At 36.5% G+C, this 20,097-nt stretch overlaps 1 protein-coding gene across 9 annotated transcripts in view; it reads left to right on the forward strand.

The window, feature by feature from the left end:
- Window positions 1-20,097, forward strand: part of NOL4 (nucleolar protein 4) — a 380,020-nt gene that overhangs the window by 28,121 nt on the left and 331,802 nt on the right. The gene's annotated exons all lie outside the window — the stretch shown is intronic.

Genomic DNA, 20,097 nt, shown 5'->3' on the forward strand with positions numbered 1-20,097 from the left:
AAATGAGAGTAATGGATCTTCATAGATTCATCATTATATTTTCTACTCCTAAAACAGAAGAACTCAAAACCTTCGCTATACATATTGTTTGATTTCAAAGAGACAGCAAAAGCAACAGGAATGTATTTCAAAAAGTTCTAAAGTATCTGCTCATTAATTTACTAAGCCTTCTTGAAGACTGTTGTCAGAAGTATATAAGGAGTTATAAAATAGTTTGTATACCATATATAATAACACTAAACTAATTGAATTTATAGAAAATACTTATTTGTTGAATATTATTTAGTTTCTTGAAACTTTAAGTGTAGATTAAGGAATTATAACATGGAGAAAGACAAAAGTTAATGGAAAATAAGTTAAACTATTGTAAGGGAAAAGTTCCTTTCTGCTGTTTTCTGTAAATGCCAAGTAATCTTTCCATTGCATGGAAGTTTGCTGCAAATACATATGTTTTGCAGTTAATAAAGTGTGAATAAGCCCTCTCAGAAATATTTGCTTGAGGGCCCCTAAATCCCTGCTGTGAACATCTAATCAAAATTCATGTTCTACTGACAATAGCTCAGTAATGTCAACTTCACTTAGAGGACAGGCCATTTACTTTATTATTTACTGAATTATGCTGTGATCTAAACCACTTTGTGATTCTGACTCTGCACAGTTGAAAAGACTGTGAATGTGTGTGGTGATCAGTCTCAAGTGGCTCTGATCAGCAATTTTCTAAGATGTCATATGATGTTGTCAGCAGTTACCTTCCTCAGTTTGAGTAAAACAAGATGATAGAATCTTTGTAAGCTAGTTGACTGTCCTTAGTATTTCTATGAGGATAAGTATATGCACACATTAAAACAGACAGCTCCTCTTGTTGAACTTGACACAATGGTAGAAATGTTTATCTGTGTCCTAGAGAAATATGAGGGAAACAATGTTTCAGCATAGACATTCCTGAAGAGAATCTGATATTTTGCAATTAACACATTTTGTTCAAACATAAGAAGAAAAAGCAGGTATACATAATCATCCTTTTTTTTTTTGGTCAGAAAATGAGATTTCTTAGTTTATTGGGTATTCATGAGTACAGCTATTTCCTGTGTGACCTTCTACAGTTATCTAAATTGTTAAAGTAAGAAAGTTAGGGAAAGGTTACCCTGAAGAACAGAAAAATGAATTATTTATCTACTGGGAGAGACTTTTTAAAAATAAAAGATTGTTCCACCTATACGTTAATGCTAATGTCATGATATTTTACCTTACTGAAGCAATGCTAGTGAAGAATCCCAGGCAAGGTGACATTTTTTAAACTTTCAGGTATCTTCATCGTTGCAGTGGAAAATAAAATGCATACGACTAGTTGTAAAATTGGCATAATTGGCCATAATACAGTGGCCACAATAAGCTTATTTGGCACACACCGGTACAAAGCTTTGTTAAATTTAAGTAGCTTCTTTTTTTTTGAAAACTAACATTTGCATTACAAACCTTGAAACTTAAAGGAAAACATGGCAGTATTATTTGAAAAGGTAACAATCTATCAAACATACATAAAATATAAACAAACTGGATTTGGCCTCTTCAGTATTTTGTACTAATAAAATCATCAAATTTGCAAATTTTATTTTTTCTTCCCTACATCAATTTCTACATTGATAACTATTTTGTTATTTGAGACTCATCCTTAGATTATTTTTATTAATTTTAATTTTGAGAAAGAATTTAGAAAGAAACAGATGATGCCAATTGTCAATAGTAATATCCATAAAGTGAAGATTTAAGAAAAATGTTGCAGTGATGCCTTAGCATTTCTTAGAAACTGTATCAGTAATTTCTGATAAAGTATCTTTTAAAATTTTATTTGTAGTTGATTTAACACAAGGCTGTAATTAGAAGATTTTGGTAATTCATTTGAAAATCCTTTTTTACTGTAAACTTTTCATTAATTTGAATTAAGTGGGTTGGAGTAAGTAAAATATCTGTATGTTAAATAGCTCTTAAAAAGATATTCACATATTCACATTTAGGTAAGTAGTTTTTCTTTTTCTTTTCTTTCGTTCTTTTTCCTGGTTGTTTTTTTTTTTTTTTTTTTTTTTGAGACGGAGTTTCGCTCTTGTTTGTTGCCCAGGCTGGAGTGCAATGGCGTGATCTCGGCTCACTCCAACCACTGCCTCTCGGGTTCCAGAGATTCTCCTGTCCTAGCCTCAGGAGTAGCTGGGATTACAGGCGCGCACCACCACGCCCGGCTAATTTTGTATTTTTAGTAGAGATGAGTTTATCCATGTTGGTCAGACTGGTCTCAAATTCCCGACCTCAGGTGATCCGCCCACCTCGGCCTCCCAAAGTGCAGGGATTACATGCGTGAGCCACCGCGCCCGGCCTAGGTAGGTAGTTTTTATATTAATTACATGCAAAAATTATTTATAACTTTATTATCCAAAAACTACAGAGGATGACAGAGCTAACATAGTAGCTCTTGAAAAATGAGTAAGATGAAACAAAATGTGTAAACATATTTAAATTTTGAACAAAGACACTTTGAAATGCTGGTAATGGTACATTTTTTTCCCAGCTTACTTACGAGGTAATTTAATAAATCCAATAAAAATTTCCTACTTTTCGTCATTCTTTTCTCGCCTGCCTGCCTGCCTGCCTGCCTGCCTGCCTGCCTGCCTGCCTTCCTTCCTTCCTTCCTTCCTTCCTTCCTTCCTTCCTTCCTTCCTCCCTCCCTCCCTCCCTCCCTCCTTCCCTACCTCCCTCCCTCCTTGCCTACCTCCCTCCCTCCTTCCCTACCTTTTTCCTTATCTTTCTTTTCTTCTTTTCTTAGTTTCTTTTAAAATATTTAACAATCGGCAAATAAAAATTGTTTACATTTATCTTGTAAAACATGTTTTGAAATATGTATAGATTGTGGGATGACTAAATTGAGCTAATTAACATATGCATTGCTTCACATACTTTTTTGTGATGAGAATACTAAAAATGTCCTTTTTAGCAATTTTCAAGAATATAATACATTTTTTAACTGTAATCACCAAATCATACATTGTATATTTTGAAATTATTCCTCCTAAGTGAAATTTTGTATCCTTTAACCAACATTTCCCCAACCGCTATCCCCCACCCTAGCCCCTGGTAACCACCATTCTATTCTCTACTTCTGTTTATTCAAGTTTTATAAAGTTCACATATAAATGACATCATGAAGAATTTATCTTTCTGTGCCTGGCTTATTTCACTTATGTCCTCCAGCTTCATCCATGTTGCAAATGACACGATTTCCTTCTTTATTAATGCTGCATGTATTTGCTTGTGTATACATACCACATTTTCTTTATCCATTCATCTGTTGATGGACACTGGTTGATTCTATATCTTGGCTAGTGTGAATAAGATTGCAATGAACATGAGAGTATAGATATTTTTTCAACATTATGATTTCATTTCCTTGGAATATATACCCAGTAGTAGGATGGCTGGATCATATGGTAGTTCTATTTTTGATTTTTTGAGGATCCTCCATATTTTTTATAATAGCTATATGAATTTACATTCCTACCAACAGTGTGCAAAGGTTTTTTCCATCCACATATTCTCAAATGACTTTTATATTTTAAAAATAATAGCCATTATAATGAGTATGGGATGATACATCATTGTGGTTTAAAATTGCATTTATCTGATGATTAGTGATTTTGAGCATTATCCTGATATTCATATTGGCTGTTTGTATGTCTGCTTTGAGAAATGTCTGTTCAAATCCTTTGCTCATTATTTTTCTGCTATTGAGTTCCTTATATATTTTGGATAGTAACCCCTTTAATATATGCATGGTTTGCAAATATTTTCTCTCATTCCACAAATTCTTTCTTCACTCTGTCAATTTTTTCCTTGGCTGTGCAGAATCTTTTCAGTTAGATATAATTCCATCTGTCTATTTCTGCATTTTTTCCTGTGTTTTGGGTATATATCCAAAAATCATTGTCCAGACTAACGTCATAAAATTTTTTCCTTATGTTTTTCTCTTGCACTTTTACAGTATTAGGTCTTGCATGTTAAGTCTTTAATAATTTTGTGTTAATTTTTGTATATGGTATGTGCCTTAGTCCATTTCGTGTTGCTATAACAGAATACCAAAGACTGGGTAATTTATAAAGAATAGAAATTTATTTCTTACAGTTCTGGAGGTTAGGAAATCTAAGGTCAAGGAGACTGCATCTGGTGAGGGCCTTCTTGCTGTATCATTTCATGGTGAAAGGTGGAAGTGCAAGAGAGCATGAAAAAGCAAGAGAGCAAGAGGGGGCCTAACTTGCTTCTTATAACAATCCACTTTGTGATAAGCAACCCACTCCCATGATAATGCCGTTAATCCACTCATGAGGGCAGATCTCTCATGACCTAGTTACCTCTGAAAAGCCCCACCTCTCACACTGTTGCATTGGGGATTAAGTTTCTAACATATGAGCTTTAGAAGACACATTTAAGCAAAGCAGTGTGAGATATGGGCCTACTTTTATTCTTCTGCATGAGGATATCAAGTTGTCCCAATACAATTTATTGAAGAAAATGTCCTTTCTCCATTATGCATTCTTGGCACCTTTATTAAAAATCAATTGGCTTTAAATGTGTGAATTTACTTTTGGGTTATCTGTGCTGCTCTATTGGTCTGTGTGTCTGTTTTTATCACCAGTACCATACTGTTTTTATTACTACAACTTTGTAGTATATTTTGAAGTCAGGTAGTGTAAGGACTCCAGATTTGGTTTTGCTCAAGATTGCTTTGGCTATTTTGCATCTTTTGTGGTATCATACAAATTTTAGGAAATTTTTTCTGTTTATGTGAAAGTGTCATTGGAATTTTATTAAGGATTACATTGAATCTGTAGATTGCTTTGGGTACTATGGATGTTTTAACAATATTACCTCAAATCATGAACATAGGATTTCATTTATTTGTGTCATCAGTGATGTCTTTCATCAATGATTTGTTTTACTAAAGAAGCAGTAAATCTCAAAGAGCTATAAACTTGTGACAGCTCTTTGATTTTGCAGATACCAATAAAGGCTTCTTAATCCTTTTAGCTGAAAATCTTGCCAAATTTCAGAGCTTTAATATACAATTTATATATATATACTATATATACTGACATAGTGGAGAGGTGTACATCTGATATCTTAGCACATCACAACAAACAGTATCTCCTTTACCTAAGCTAATAATTGCAGGAGGAGCATGCACATGTGCATATGTGAGTCAGTATGTGTGTGTGTAGGGGGAGAATAGGTTGGTAGGTAGAGGAATTTTTAACCATGTAGGGTAAATTAGGCAAATATAGAGATATGACAGACTTGTAGCTAATATCACCAACCTGTATTCCTCTATTGGCCTTTCTCTGCTGGTGTACTCGGCTTCCTTTTGTAAAGTTTGAATGTGCTACACACTTGCTTTTCCAGCTTCCCTGGAAGCTAGATATTTGGACTGTAAACCCCACCTATAAAACAAGAGCTAAGGGAAAGTCTTTTGTAAGGCTTTCAGGAAAGTTATTTCCCCATAAATAAAGAGATTAAAAGAATAAAACAGTCTTTGCTTGACATGGCAAGCAAACATGAAACCAGAGACTTCTGAAGTCATATTGCAAACAACAGAGAGATAGAATTATCATGACATGGATGACAAAGTATAAAATTGGGAATTACTTACATGGGTCATGATGATACCCTCTTGACTCAGAACCACATGGAAAAGCACTGCCTCTGGAACATTTTGTATATGAAATATTAAATGTGTAAGAATTTTAAAGTTGGATATTATGTTAATTATAGTAAAATCATATTAACTGACAAGTGATCAATTATTGTGTTATGTAGTACAATATCATTCTGTTATATATGTATGTATTTTATATAGTATAGTGTAAATCAATTTATTTCTTTTTTTTTTTATTATTATACTTTAGGTTTTAGGGTACCTGTACACAATGTGCAGGTTGGTTACATATGTATCCATGTGCCATGTTGATTTCCTGCACCCATTAACTCGTCATTTAGCATTAGGTATATCCCCCAATGCTGTCCCTCCCCCCTCTCCCAACCCACAACAGTCCCCTGAGTGTGATGTTCCCCTTCCTGTGTCCATGAGTTCTCATTGTTCAATTCACACCTATGAGTGAGAACATGCGGTGTTTGGTTTTTTGTCCTTGCGATAGTTTACTGAGAATGATGTTTTCCAGTTTCATCCATGTCCCTACAAAGGACATGAACTCATCCTTTTTTATGGCTGCATAGTATTCCATGGTGTATATGTGCCACATTTTCTTAATCCAGTCTATCATTGTTGGACATTTGGGTTGGTTCCAAATCTTTGCTATTGGGAATAGTGCCGCAATAAACATATGTGTGCATGTGTCTTTATAGCAGCATGATTTATAGTCCTTTGGGTATATACCCAGTAATGGGATGGCTGGGTCAAATGGTATTTCTAGTTCGAGATCCCTGAGGAATCGCCACACTGACTTCCACAATGGTTGAACTAGTTTACAGTCCCACAAACAGTGTAAAAGTGTTCCAATTTCTCCACATCCTCTCCAGCACCTGTTGTTTCCTGATTTTTTAATGATGGCCATTCTAACTGGTGTGAGATGGTATCTCACTGTGGTTTTGATTTGCATTTCTCTGATGGCCAGTGATGATGAGCATTTCTTCATGTGTTTTTTGGCTGCATAAATGTCTCCTTTTGAGAAGTGTCTGTTCATGTCCTTTGCCCACTTTTTGATGGGGTTGTTTGTTTTTTTTTTGTAAATTTGTTTGAGTTCATTGTAGATTCTGGATATTAGCCCTTTGTCAGATGAGTAGGTTGCAAAAATTTTCTCTCATTCTGTAGGTTGCCTGTTCACTCTGATGGTAGTTTCTTTTGCTGTGCAGAAGCTATTTAGTTTAATTAGATCCCATTTGTCAATTTTGGCTTTCGTTGCCATTGCTTTTGGTGTTTTAGACATGAAGTCCTTGCCCACGCCTATGTCCTGAATGGTATTGCCTAGGTTTTCTTGTAGGATTTTAGTGGTTTTAGGTCTAACATTTAAGTCTTTAATCCATCTTGAATTAATTTTTGTATAAGGTGTAAGGAAGGGATCCAGTTTCAGCTTTCTACATATGACTAGCCAGTTTTCCCAGCACCATTTATTAAATAGGGAATCCTTTCCCCATTTCTTGTTTTTGTCAGGTTTGTCAAAGATCAGATAGTTGTAGATATGCAGCATCATTTCTGAGGGCTCTGTTCTGTTCCATTGATCTATGTCTCTGTTGTGGTACCAGTACCATGCTGTTTTGCTTACTGTAGCCTTGTAGTATAGTTTGAAGTCAGGTAGCATGATGCCTCCAGCTTTGTTCTTTTGGCTTAGGATTGACTTGGCGATGCTGGCTCTTTTTTGGTTCCGTATGAACTTTAAAGTAGTTTTTTCCAATTCTGTGAAGAAAGTCATTGGTAGCTTGATGGGGATGGCATTGAATCTATAAATTACCTTGGGCAGTATGGCCATTTTCACGATATTGATTCTTCCAACCCATGAGCATGGAATGTTCTTCCATTTGTTTGTATCCTCTTTTATTTCATTGAGCAGTGGTTTGTAGTTCTCCTTGAAGAGGTCCTTCACATCCCTTGTAAGTTGGATTCCTAGGTATTTTATTCTCTTTGAAGCAATTGTGAATGGGAGTTCACTCATGATTTGGCTCTCTGTTTGTCTGTGATTGGTGTACAAGAATGCTTGTGATTTTTGTACATTGATTTTGTATCCTGAGACTTTGCTGAAGTTGCTAATCAGCTTAAGGAGATTTTGGGCTGAGACGATGGGGTTTTCTAGATATACAATCATGTCATCTGCAAACAGGGACAATTTGACTTCCTCTTTTCCTAATTGAATACCCTTTATTTCCTTCTCCTGCCTGATTGCTCTGGCCAGAACTTCCAGCACTATGTTGAATAGGAGCGGTGAGAGAGGGCATCCCTGTCTTGTGCCAGTTTTCACAGGGAATGCTTCCAGTTTTTGCCCATTCAGTATGATATTGGCTGTGGGTTTGTCATAGATAGCTCTTATTATTTTGAGATACGTCCCATCAATACCTAATTTATTGAGAGTTTTTAGCATGAAGTGTTGTTGAATTTTGTCAAAGGCCTTTTCTGCATCTATTGAGATAATCATGTGGTTTTTGTCTTTGGTTCTGTTTATATGCTGGATTACATTTATTGATTTGCATATGTTGAACCAGCCTTGCATCCCAGGGATGAAGCCCACTTGATTATGGTGGATAAGCTTTTGATGTGCTGCTGGATTCGGTTTGCCAGTACTTTATTGAGGATTTTTGCATCAATGTTCATCAAGGATATTGGTCTGAAATTCTCTTTTTTGGTTATGTCTCTGCGAGGCTTTGGTATCAGGACGATGCTGGCTTCATAAAATGTGTTAGGGAGGATTCCCTCTTTTTCTATCGATTGGAATAGTTTCAGAAGGAATGGTACCAGTTCCTCCTTGTACCTCTGGTAGAATTCGGCTGTGAATCCATCAGGTCCTGGACTGTTTTTGGTTGGTAAGCTATTGATTATTGCCACAATTTCAGAACCTGTTATTGGTCTATTCAGAGATTCAACTTCTTCCTGGTTTAGTCTTGGGAGGGTGTATTTGTTGAGGAATTCATCCATTTCTTCTAGATTTTCTAGTTTATTTGCATAGAGGTGTTTGTAGTATTCTCTGATGGTAGATTGTATTTCTGTGGGATTGGTGGTGATATCCCCTTTTTCATTTTTTTTTTGCGTCTATTTGATTCGTCTCTCTTTTCTTCTTTATTAGTCTTGCTAGCAGTCTATCAATTTGGTTGATCTTTTCAAAAAACCAGCTCCTGGATTCATTAATTTTTTGAAGGGTTTTTTATGTCTCTATTTCCTTCAGTTATGCTCTGATTTTAGTTATTTCTAGCCTTCTGCTAGCTTTTGAATGTGTTTGCCCTTGATTTTCTAGTTCTTTTAATTGTGATGTTAGGGTGTCAATTTTGGATCTTTCCTGCTTTCTCTTGTGGAAATTTAGTGCTATAAATTTCCCTCTACACAGTGCTTTGAACATGTCCCAGAGATTCTGATATGTTGTGTCTTTGTTCTCATTGGTTTCAAATAACATCTTTATTTCTGTCTTCATTTCATTGTGTACCCAATAGTCATTCAGGAGCAGGTTGTTCAGTTTCCATGTAGTTGAGCGGTTTTGAGTGAGTTTGTTAATCCTGAGTTCTAGTTTGACTGCACTGTGGTCTGAGAGACAGTTTGTTATAATTTCTGTTCTTTTACATTTGCTGAGGAGAGCTTTACTTCCAACTATGTGGTCAATTTTGGAATAGGTGTGGTGTGGTGCTGAAAAAAATGTATATTCTGTTGATTTGGGGTGGAGAGTTCTGTAGATGTCTATTATGTCCACTCTGTGCAGAGCTGAGTTCAATTCCTGGATATCCTTGTTAACTTTCTGTCTCGTTGATCTGTCTAATGTTGACAGTGGGGTGTTAAAATCTCCCATTATTATTGTGTGGGAGTTTAAGTCTCTTTGTAGGTCACTCAGGACTTGCTTTATGAATCTGGTTGCTCCTGTGTTGGGTGCATATATATTTAGGATAGTTAGCTCTTCTTGTTGAATTGATCCCTTTACCATTATGTAATGGCCTTCTTTGTCTCTTTTGATCTTTGTTGGTTTAAAGTCTATTTTATCAGAGACTAGGATTGCAACCCCTGCCTTTTTTTGTTTTCCATTTGCTTGATAGATCTTCCTCCATCCCTTTATTTTGAGTCTATGTGTGTCTCTGCACGTGAGATGGGTTTCCTGAACACAGCACACTGATGGGTCCTGACTCCTTATCCAGTTTGCCAGTCTGTGTCTTTTAATTGGAGCATTTAGCCCATTTACATTTAACGTTAATATTGTTATGTGTGAATCTGATCCTGTCATTATGATGTTAGTTGGTTATTTTGCTCGTTAGTTGATGCAGTTTCTTCCTAGCCACGATGGTCTTTACAATTTGGCATGTTTTTGCAGTGGCTGGTACCAGTTGTTCCTTTCCATGTTTAGTGCTTCCTTCAGGAGCTCTTTTAGGGTAGGCCTGGTGGTGACAAAATCACTCAGCCTTTTCTTGTCTGTAAAGTATTTTATTTCTCCTTCACTTATAAAGCTTAGTTTGGCTGGATATGAAATTCTGGGTTGAAAATTCTTTTCTTTAAGAATGTTGAATATCGGCCCCCACTCTCTTCTGGCTTGTAGAGTTTCTGCCGAGAGATCAGCTGTTAGTCTGATGGGCTTCCCTTTGTGGGTAACCCGACCTTTCTCTCTGGCTGCCCTTAACATTTTTTCCCTCATTTCAACTTTGGTGAATCTGACAATTATGTGTCTTGGAGTTGCTCTTCTTGAGGAGTATCTTTGTGGCGTTCTCTGTATTTCCTGAATCTGAATGTTGGCCTGCCTTGCTAGATTACGGAAGTTCTCCTGGATAATATCTTGCAGAGTGTTTTCCAACTTAGTTCCATTCTCCCCGTCATTTTCAGGTACACCAATCAGATGTAGGTTTGGTCTTTTCACATAGTCCCAAATTTCTTGGAGGCTTTGTTCATTTCTTTTTATTCTTTTTTCTCTAAACTTCCCTTCTCGCTTCATTTCATTCATTTCATCTTCCATCAGCGATACCCTTTCTTCCAGTTGATCGCATCTGCTACTGAGGCTTCTGCAATCTTCGCGTAGTTCTCGAAACTTGGCTTTCAGCTCCATCAGCTCCTTTAAGCCCTTCTCTCCATTGCTTATTCTAGTTATCCATTCTTCTAATTTTTTTTTCAAAGTTTTTAACTTCTTTGCTATTGTTTTGAATTTCCTCCCGTAGCTCAGAGTAGTTTGATCCTCTGAAGCCTTCTTCTCTCAGCTCGTCAAAGTCATCCTCCATCCAGCTTTGTTCTGTTGCTGGTGAGGAACTGCGTTCCTTTGGAGGAGGAGAGGTGCTCTGCTTTTTTTTTTTTTTTTTTTTTTTTTTTAAATTTTTTTATTTTTAGTAGAGACAGGGTTCCACCATGTTGGCCAGGCTGGTCTCGAACTCCCAACCTCAGGTGATCCACCCACCTCGGCCTCCCAAAGTGCTGGGACTACAGGTGCAAGCCACTGTGCCCAGCCGGCCACATCCTCTTATAAAGTGGATGGGTGGAGGAAGGAGGGAGGTCTCTGCAAGGGTTTCCTTCTGGGTCTAACCATTAGTGAGCCCTCTCTAAGGAAGGAAAACCAACATCTGTGCAGAACTTCAGGCAATTCCCAGCTGGTGAGGAAGATGTTGATCCCAATTAGAATCTGGCATCTGGCACTTGCAATAAATTCCGGTGCTCTGCTTTTTAGAGTTTCCAGTTTTTCTGCTCTATTTTTTCCCCATCTTTGTGGTTTTATCTATCTTTGGTCTTTGATGATGGTGATGTACAGATGGGTTTTTGGTGTGGATGTCCTTTCTGTTTGTTAGTTTTCCTTCTACCAGACAGGACCCTCAGCTGCAGGTCTGTTGGAGTTTACTAGAGGTCCATCCACTCCAGACCCTGTTTGGCTGGGTGTCAGCAGCGGTGGCTGCAGAACAGCGGATTTTCGTGAGACCACAAATTCAGCTGTCTGATAGTTCCTCTGGAAGTTTTGTCTCAGAGGAGTACCCGGCTGAGTGAGGTGTCAGTCTGTCCCTACTGGGGGGGTGCCTCCCAGTTAGGCTACTCCGGGGTGAGGGACCCACTTTAGGAGGCAGTCTGTCAGTTCTCAGATCTCCAGCTGTGTGCTGGGAGAACCACTACTCTCTTGAAAGTTGTCAGTCAGACAGGGACATTTAAGTCAGTGGAGGTTCCTGCTGACTTTTTGTTTGTCTGTGCCCTGCCCCCAGAGGTGGAGCCTACAGAGGCAGGCAGGCCTCCTTGAGCTGTGGTGGGCTCCACCCAGTTCAAGCTTCCTGGCTGCTTTGTTTACCTAAGCAAGCCTGGGCAATGGTGGGCACCCCCCCCCAGCCTCGCTGCCGCCTTGCAGCTTGATCTCAGACTGCTGTGCTAGCAATCAGCGAGACTCCGTGGGCATAGGACCCTCTGAGCCAGGTGCAGGACACAATCTCCTAGTGTCCCGTTTTCCAGGCCCGTTGGAAAAGCGCGGTATTAGGGTGGGACTGACCCGATATTCCAGGTGCCGTCTGTTACCCCTTTCTTTGACTAGGAAAGGGAACTCCCTGACCCCTTTCGCTTCCCGAGTGAGGCAATGCCTCGCCCTGCTTCGGCTCATGCACAGTGCGCTTCACCGACTGTCCTGCACCCACTGTTTGGCACTCCCTAGTGAGATGAAACCGGTACCTCAAACAGAAATGCAGAAATCACCCGTCTTCTGTGTCGCTCAGGCTGGGAGCTGTAGACCGGAGCTGTTCCTATTCGGCCATCTTGGCTCCACCCTAAATCAATTTCTGAAACATTTAGAACAATAGAAATGAAGAGAGTGAGACTTAATAGTATTTTCAACCGATAATACATTCTAAAATTAGGAAGTTAGCAGAATTGGGTGGCGATACAATCAAGTACTTGTGGAATTTTCTTGTTTTATCACATGTCCACGACCTGAAATTGTGTAATCATGTAGTCGTATTTTTAAGAAAACACAGTAAAACATAGGGTCTTTCTACTTTCTGTTCTACAATTTCAAACTAAAGTTTATTTGCTTATTCAGTGATTTTTAAGCAATATCTTTATATTTTTAAGTAACATGGGATACTTATAATTTTTTGCATGATGAGATTCTTTGGCTGTGTCAGAATATTTTTGTAATATGTGAAATAGTTTTGCATAGTTATGCCAGAAACCTATGTATAAAATGCTGCTGATATGTTTTGGAATATAAAATTATTTCTATCATGTTCTGATCTGAATAACATTATTGTACTTTTTTGGAGTGTGAAATAAATATACAATTGCAATAAAATGCATAATTTAAAATTATTGGTAAAATATAGTTGTGTATATTTAAATATTAATTAAATTCTAAATAATCAAAACCTAACATTTCATTTGCTATTTTTATATATTAAAAATGTCTTTGGACTCTTCCCTTGACCTGTTCTACTCAATTTATGAATATAAGTTACAAGGATAAAAAAGAGACTAGGACTCACTGTAAACAGATAAATGCTACTAATAATTCAAAGCACACATTTTATTTTTGGTGACTGGGATTCTACCTTCATATATAAAGGACAGCACATTTATTCATATAAATTTTGAATATATAAACATAATACAATATTACTGAATATATTGTTATTATTTGACAGTTATTTATAGAGGAATATTTGGGAGATATATACAATCATATACACCATTTGTCCAGTTGCATTACATTTTAAGAGACCATTTTAATTTATATTCCAAGCTTTTATTTGCATGCGATCTGTTACAGATGGCCTCTAGCCATACTTATCAAGCATTCTCAGCTCTTGTAATTATGGTAAATGAATATCAATCAATCTGTTTTGCCACTTTATATAGACCATAATTCCAGATGGAAGCTTGCTGTTTATAAATCTGAATTCCTGCCAAAACAGAGATGTTGAAATTCGTTTGGATACTATCTATATGCAATAGATCTAATACATATATATGCGTGTGTGTGTATGTATATGTAAATATAAAATAAGTAATATATATAAAATAAGTAATATATGTTATATATATAACAAGCTATATATATATTATATATGTATATGCATATATCTAACTTTCTCTACTATTGGAATTGTAACTCTAAAAAAGAGCAATTGTCCAGTATGAAGTTTAGATGGAAACCTCATGATGTCATAGCAACCTGCAAAATAGATGTTTAAAATGAATCTCCAAGTCAGTAGAGCACTGCCAATATGACTCTTTTGGATTCAAATAACTCAGCCTTATGGGAATTAAAAAATATGTATTTATTTTGCAAATGAGGAATCAAAATCAAGTAAATATTTTGAACTAAGTTTAAAATGGCTTAGTATTATTTTTTCAGATTGAATTATTTCTAAACAGAAAACATTAATTTAAAATATACTAGGTGGAATATAGTCTTAAAATATATTATTACATATAAGGGAATAAGCTTACATGTATAACTTGGTAAAATTAACCTTTTCATTAATAGGGATTCTTGTGATTTTGCTCACTAACACATTTTTTGTTCTAGAATAGGGCCTCTTATATTGTAAACACACAATCAATTTTTGCTGAATGAATTAACTTTGAAATTCAAACTGCTTGCTACGTTTTGAGTGTATTCATGAGAATTCATGTGTCGGAAATTTGGTCCCCAGCATGGCAGTGTTCAGAGGTGGGGCCTTTAAGTTGGATTGGGTCATTAAGAGGCATTAATGCTGCTCTTGTGGAACTGGTGAATTCTTAGGGAGTGAGCAAGTATCACTCTTGCTGGACTGGAAGAGTTTCTATGAGATCAGGTGGTTATTAATATAAACTGAGACTGCCCCTCATGTTTTGCCTCTTTTGCATACTACTCACTTGCGCTTCCACTTTTGTGCCATGTTATGATACAGCACAAGGCCCTAATCCAACGCTGGCCAGATGCAGCCACCTGATCTTGGACTTTCCAGCTTCCACAACCACGAGCCAAATAAACCTCTTTGCTTTATAAATTACCTGGTCTCAGGTATTCTCTTACAGAAACAGAGAACAGACTAAGAAATTGCCATTATTCAAGATTCTTGGAAGTCTTTGATAGGAGTTAATATATTGGAAATATAGCTTATTTTACCTTTAATCTCCCTGAGTCTATTTAAAAAAAAAAGTACCAATATTATTATAAAACATTGAGGTCATGTACCTTGGGTTCATATGCTAATTTTGTATAGGTGAGAATATTCATTTGGGTCTAAATACAGATAGTATTCAAATTATGATAGACTTATGATGGTTTGACTATGGTTTTTGAGAAAATGATACACATTCAGTAGAAACTGTCCTTCAGATTTTGAATTGATCTTTTCCTGGTTTAGTGATATGTGATATAATACACTCTTTTGGTGGTGGTGGGCAGTGACAGAGAGCCATTCTAGTTTTCACTATTGGTAGAGTATTCAATACATTACTTTAGGTATTCACATTTTATTATAAAATTGGATTGTATCAGACAATTTTGCCCAACTGTAGGCTAATATAAGTGTTCTGCGCAGATTTAACGTAGGCTAGGCCTAGCTATGATGTTCAGTAGGTTAGGTGTACTGTATTAAATACTGTATTGTCTGCTATAATATTTTCAACTTACAATGGGTTTATTGGGACATAGCCCCACTATAAGTTGAGGAATATCTGCAATATATACATTTATCAAAATGTGAAATTACTAAAAATTTAAGCAATATCTAACTCTGGCATTATATCTTAGACACCCCTGAGACTGAATTTGCTCTGCTAATGAACTGAGGCGTATCTCCTTGAATTCTTTCATTTTTTTTTTACTACAGTCCTAGCATATATTCAACAATTATTTGAGTGGCAAGTATATATGAGGCATTATACTGTATTCAGTTAACGATAAAAAGATGAATGACTTTTGATACTCTTAAAACGGGTGTAATTAACATGGATACATAGTGTCTACAAAAATAACTACAGTACTTGACATCATGCGTAATTAGGACATTGCATGCAAATTAAAGCACAGTGAGATTCCACTACCTACCTATTAGAATGGTGAAAATCCAAAGCACTGACAGTACCAATGTTCATGAGGATGTGGGGCAATAGAACTCTCATTCATGGTGGTGGAAATGCGAAATAGTACAGCCACTTTGGAAGACAGTTTCATGGTTTTTTGAATAAAACTAAAAATATTCTTAACACACAATCCTGCAGTCAGACTCCTTGGTATTTACACAAGTGAGTTGAAAACATAGGTCCACATAAAACCTGCAAAAATTTTTTAAATAAATGTTTAAAACCTAAAAGTAACAAGTTCTTCAGTAGGTGATTGGCTAAATAAACTGGTATAGCCAGACAATGAAATATTTTAGCATTAAAAAGAAGTGGACTTGCCGGGTGCGGTGGCTCACGCCTGTAATCCCAGCACTTTGGGAGGCCCAGGCGGGCGGATCACGAGGTCAGGAAATCGAGACCATCCTGGCTAACACGGTGAAACCCCGTCTTTACTAAAAAATACAAAAAATTAGCCAGGTGTGGTGGCGGGGGTCTGTAGTCCCAGCTACGCGGGAGGCTGAGGCAGGAGAATGGCGTGAACCCGGGAGGCGGAGCTTTCAGTGAGTGGAGATCGCGCCACTGCACTCCAGCCTGGGCGACAGAAAGACTGTCTCCAAAAAAAGAAGTGGACTATTAAACCATGAAAAGACCTAGAAGAACCTTAAATGCATATTAGTAAATGAAAAAATCCAATCTGAAAAGATTACATGATGTATGATTCCAATTTTCTGACACTCTGGAAAAAGCAAAATATAGAAACAGAAAAAGTATCAGTGGTTGTTATGGGGTTAAGCAGGAAGGAGGGATGAATAGGCAGAGCACAAGGGAATTTTAGGGCAATAAAACTATTCTGTATTATATTACAATGGTGGATACATGTTATTTGTCACAACCTATAAAATTGAGAACACCAAGAGTAAACCCTAATGTAAACTATAAGTCCACTCTGGGTGATAATGATCGCCAAGGTAGATTCATCAACTGTGATGGAAGTACCACTCTGGTGTAGGATGTTGATAGTAGGGGAGGCTATACATATGTTAGGATACAGCACATATGGGAAATCTCTTTACTTTCTGTCCAGTTTTGCTGTGAACCTTCTATCCAGTTTGGCTCTGAACTTATAACTTCACTAAAAATAAAGTTTTTTTTTTTTTTTAAAGCTTCAATATGAATAAATTTTGCAGAGTGCCAACAAAAACAAAATCCATGTGTTTGGGAATTTATAAAAGGCAGTTTATTGGTTCTGGTTAAGAAAAATTTTATGGAAGATGTAACCATGATTTAAGGCTAATATTTTATTATGGGTAAGAGTTAAATATTGCATATGAGAAAAATGGCAGTGGCAAAAATTTTAGCAGGTGTAGTACTCTCGAAATGCTTTTCTGTGGAATGGCACATAGTTTCATTGGACCGAAAAGCAGAGAGCAATTGGTAGAGTAATGGAAGCTAAGATTTAGAAAGTAGACTTGTGTAATTTTACAGCTAGAATGTTTGATGTGTTCACTCCTCATTTTACACATATAAGGAAGGAGGCTTACTGGTAGGATAACACAATTAGTTATGAATATTTGTCACCTAATTCCTAATTCTAAATTGTATTACTTTATGCTTTAGTAATTACACAGGGTCCTAGAACTTTAAAATAAGAAGTTTAAACTTTATTTAATTGGCCATCAGTTTTGTTGTTGTTGTTGTTTGTTTGTTTTTTGTTGTGTTTTCTTATGCTGGACAGTAGCAAAATAGAACATCATCTTCAAATCAATATGGTAGAAGTGAGCAGAATAGATTATGGAGAAAGTGGAGATACCCAAACATGGAGAACATTCATATTTTGATAGTGCAGACTTGAGCTAAATAATACACTTTATAATAAAACAGATCATTTTTGTCAGCAAACACCAAAAAGATTCCAAAAGCAAAGTGATGTATTTCAGAACTAAAGATATCATTACAACAACAAGCTTGATGACTTCTCCTGAAGTTATAAAGCCTAGTTTTAAACCTAATCACTAAAATGAAGTAAGAAAAATATTCCTGCATCACAGGACTGTTAGCTGTCATATTAGGCACACAGCATGAAGATAAATTGCTGTTGCATGTATGTTCTAGTTATTATGGGTCTTTTGAGGTAGAGTAAAAGGACCTCATGACAATTATTCTTATCTCCTTGTTGAAGTAGGAGATACGTTATGATTTGGGTAGATCGATAATGTTCTTAGGAAGTGAAATTGTATTCAAGCCTTATTCTTGAAATGAGAGGTACAAAGCTCGTGCACTCTAAAAAGTGAAAGAAAGTGCAGAATAACTTGGGGCCTGAATAGAACTTAATGAGAAACAAGAGATTCTCATGGAACACAATTGAAAAGAGTAGAGTTGGGTCTGACAAGAGCTGAAAAGCTTGTCTTTCTTCCCCTTTGTGAAATTGTATGGTGGCTTGGAAATTCTTCCCTTTGAATAATTGTTCAATATTTCTCTCTGCATTTTACCTTGAAAAAAACATAAGCCTCTTTGCAAATTATCTGCCCATTGTAAAAAATTAAGTTTCTCTGAGCTCAGAGTTTCTTTCCTGCAGCACACCTCATGATGTGCGCAGATGTCATCTGGCCTTCTTCCTGTTGCTTTCTGAGAAGTGGGGTGTGGAGAACTATGAAAATCCTGATCCTTTGGCTATTGCTATTTCTAGAATAATCCAGTCTTTTTTTTCTGATTAGAAGTCTTGTGTGTTCTGCCAGAATCCGTGAAACTGTAGCAGGCTAAATTATTAGCTTGCAAGTAGGGCACAATCTCAGCTCCTTCACAATTCTTGACAGTTTTCAGATTAGAACATCAACATTGCTTTAGTGGTTGACCATGGGAATCTAGTGTAAGGAGGCAAGTGAAGCTGAAAAGAGTACTGATAAATGGAACCATGAGACAGGAGGAAGTAACTGAAAGCCTTAATTGAGGACAAGATAGAGGGTGAGTGTAGTGAGAGGATGAGATGACAGGCAAGAAAATTATGAGTCCCTAATCTGAGGTCCTATTTAGCCTCCACAGGTTTCCACTCACTGCCTCTGAATTCCAACTTCTGGTTACCCAAATTTCAGTTTCACCCGTTACTTGTATGTCTTCTTCACCACTTACTTTATACAAACCCTATTTTTAAGTGGTTTATTTTCATAAGTTGTTTGAGAGTAGACAGTTTGATTGCTCCCACATGTCAGCTGGAAGTGCCCTTCCTGTCACATCTAAATGAGATTGGTTTCAGCCTCCATTCTGAAATTTGAAAAGTCAAATGCTATACCCTAATGTTTTGTGAATTCATAAGGAGCTTTTATTTCCATATCACCTTTGGAACTGAACCCCCACCTTCTCAGAATTCTTGCTGTTCACTCTGTCGCTTGTGGATCTTCCTTTGTCATCAAACTAGTATGAACATAGAACTCAGTCCCTTCCTTGACTCCTTTTCTATCATAACCACTCCTACTTTCCAACTCCATGTTTTTTCTTTGTCTTCCTAATGTTGTGGTCTTCCTAATGTTGTGGAAGAATGTCAAAGCAATGGCAACAACTCATTAGTTATCCCTTGTAAATGCTCTTTGACTCTTTTTCATGTTGCTTTTCCATATTCCATTATATTACCAAATTTGAAATTGATTCATCCTTCTTAGAAACATAATTGTATCATGCTATTATATATAAAATATTATATTACATGACATAATATGCAGTTATTATGGTAGTAATAACAATGATATAAATAATTTTCTTATTTAGGTAAATCCAGTACATACTCAGAATTAGCACTGAGCCTATGTTTGCAGTCTCAATTCGGCCGAAGCTTTGAAATTACTTTGCAGGGCCATTTTGTTCAATGTTTAGATAAAAATACATTTTAAGCTCTGAGTGTGTCTGTGTAGTGTATGTGTCATTATATGCTTTGGGATGGGGTTCATTTGCATAGTTAACTTTATTTCATTCTTTTCATATCCTATCAGTTGCACTTTTGTTTTTATCTCGAATACATTTTTAATCATTTTTATTTATATTTTTATTTACATATTTATTTACATAGAGTAAAATTCTCTTTGTTATATACAGTTCTATGGGTTTTGACAAATGCTTAGAGCTATACATGTACCACCATAACCATAACCATTATTTACATATTTATTTACATAGAGTAAAATTCTCTTTGTTATATACAGTTCTATGGGTTTTGACAAATGCTTAGAGCTATACATGTACCACCACAACCATAACATTGAACAGTTCCATTGTTTCTGAAATTCCCTCATTCTTCCTTTTTGTAGACAGCTCCTCTAACCACTGGTGGGTTCTCTTGTCTCTATTTTGCCTTTTCCAGAAAGTGATATGAG

This window comes from Symphalangus syndactylus, chromosome 1, assembly GCF_028878055.3.
Source record: "Symphalangus syndactylus isolate Jambi chromosome 1, NHGRI_mSymSyn1-v2.1_pri, whole genome shotgun sequence".
In the NCBI taxonomy this organism is placed as follows: Eukaryota; Metazoa; Chordata; class Mammalia; order Primates; family Hylobatidae; genus Symphalangus; species Symphalangus syndactylus.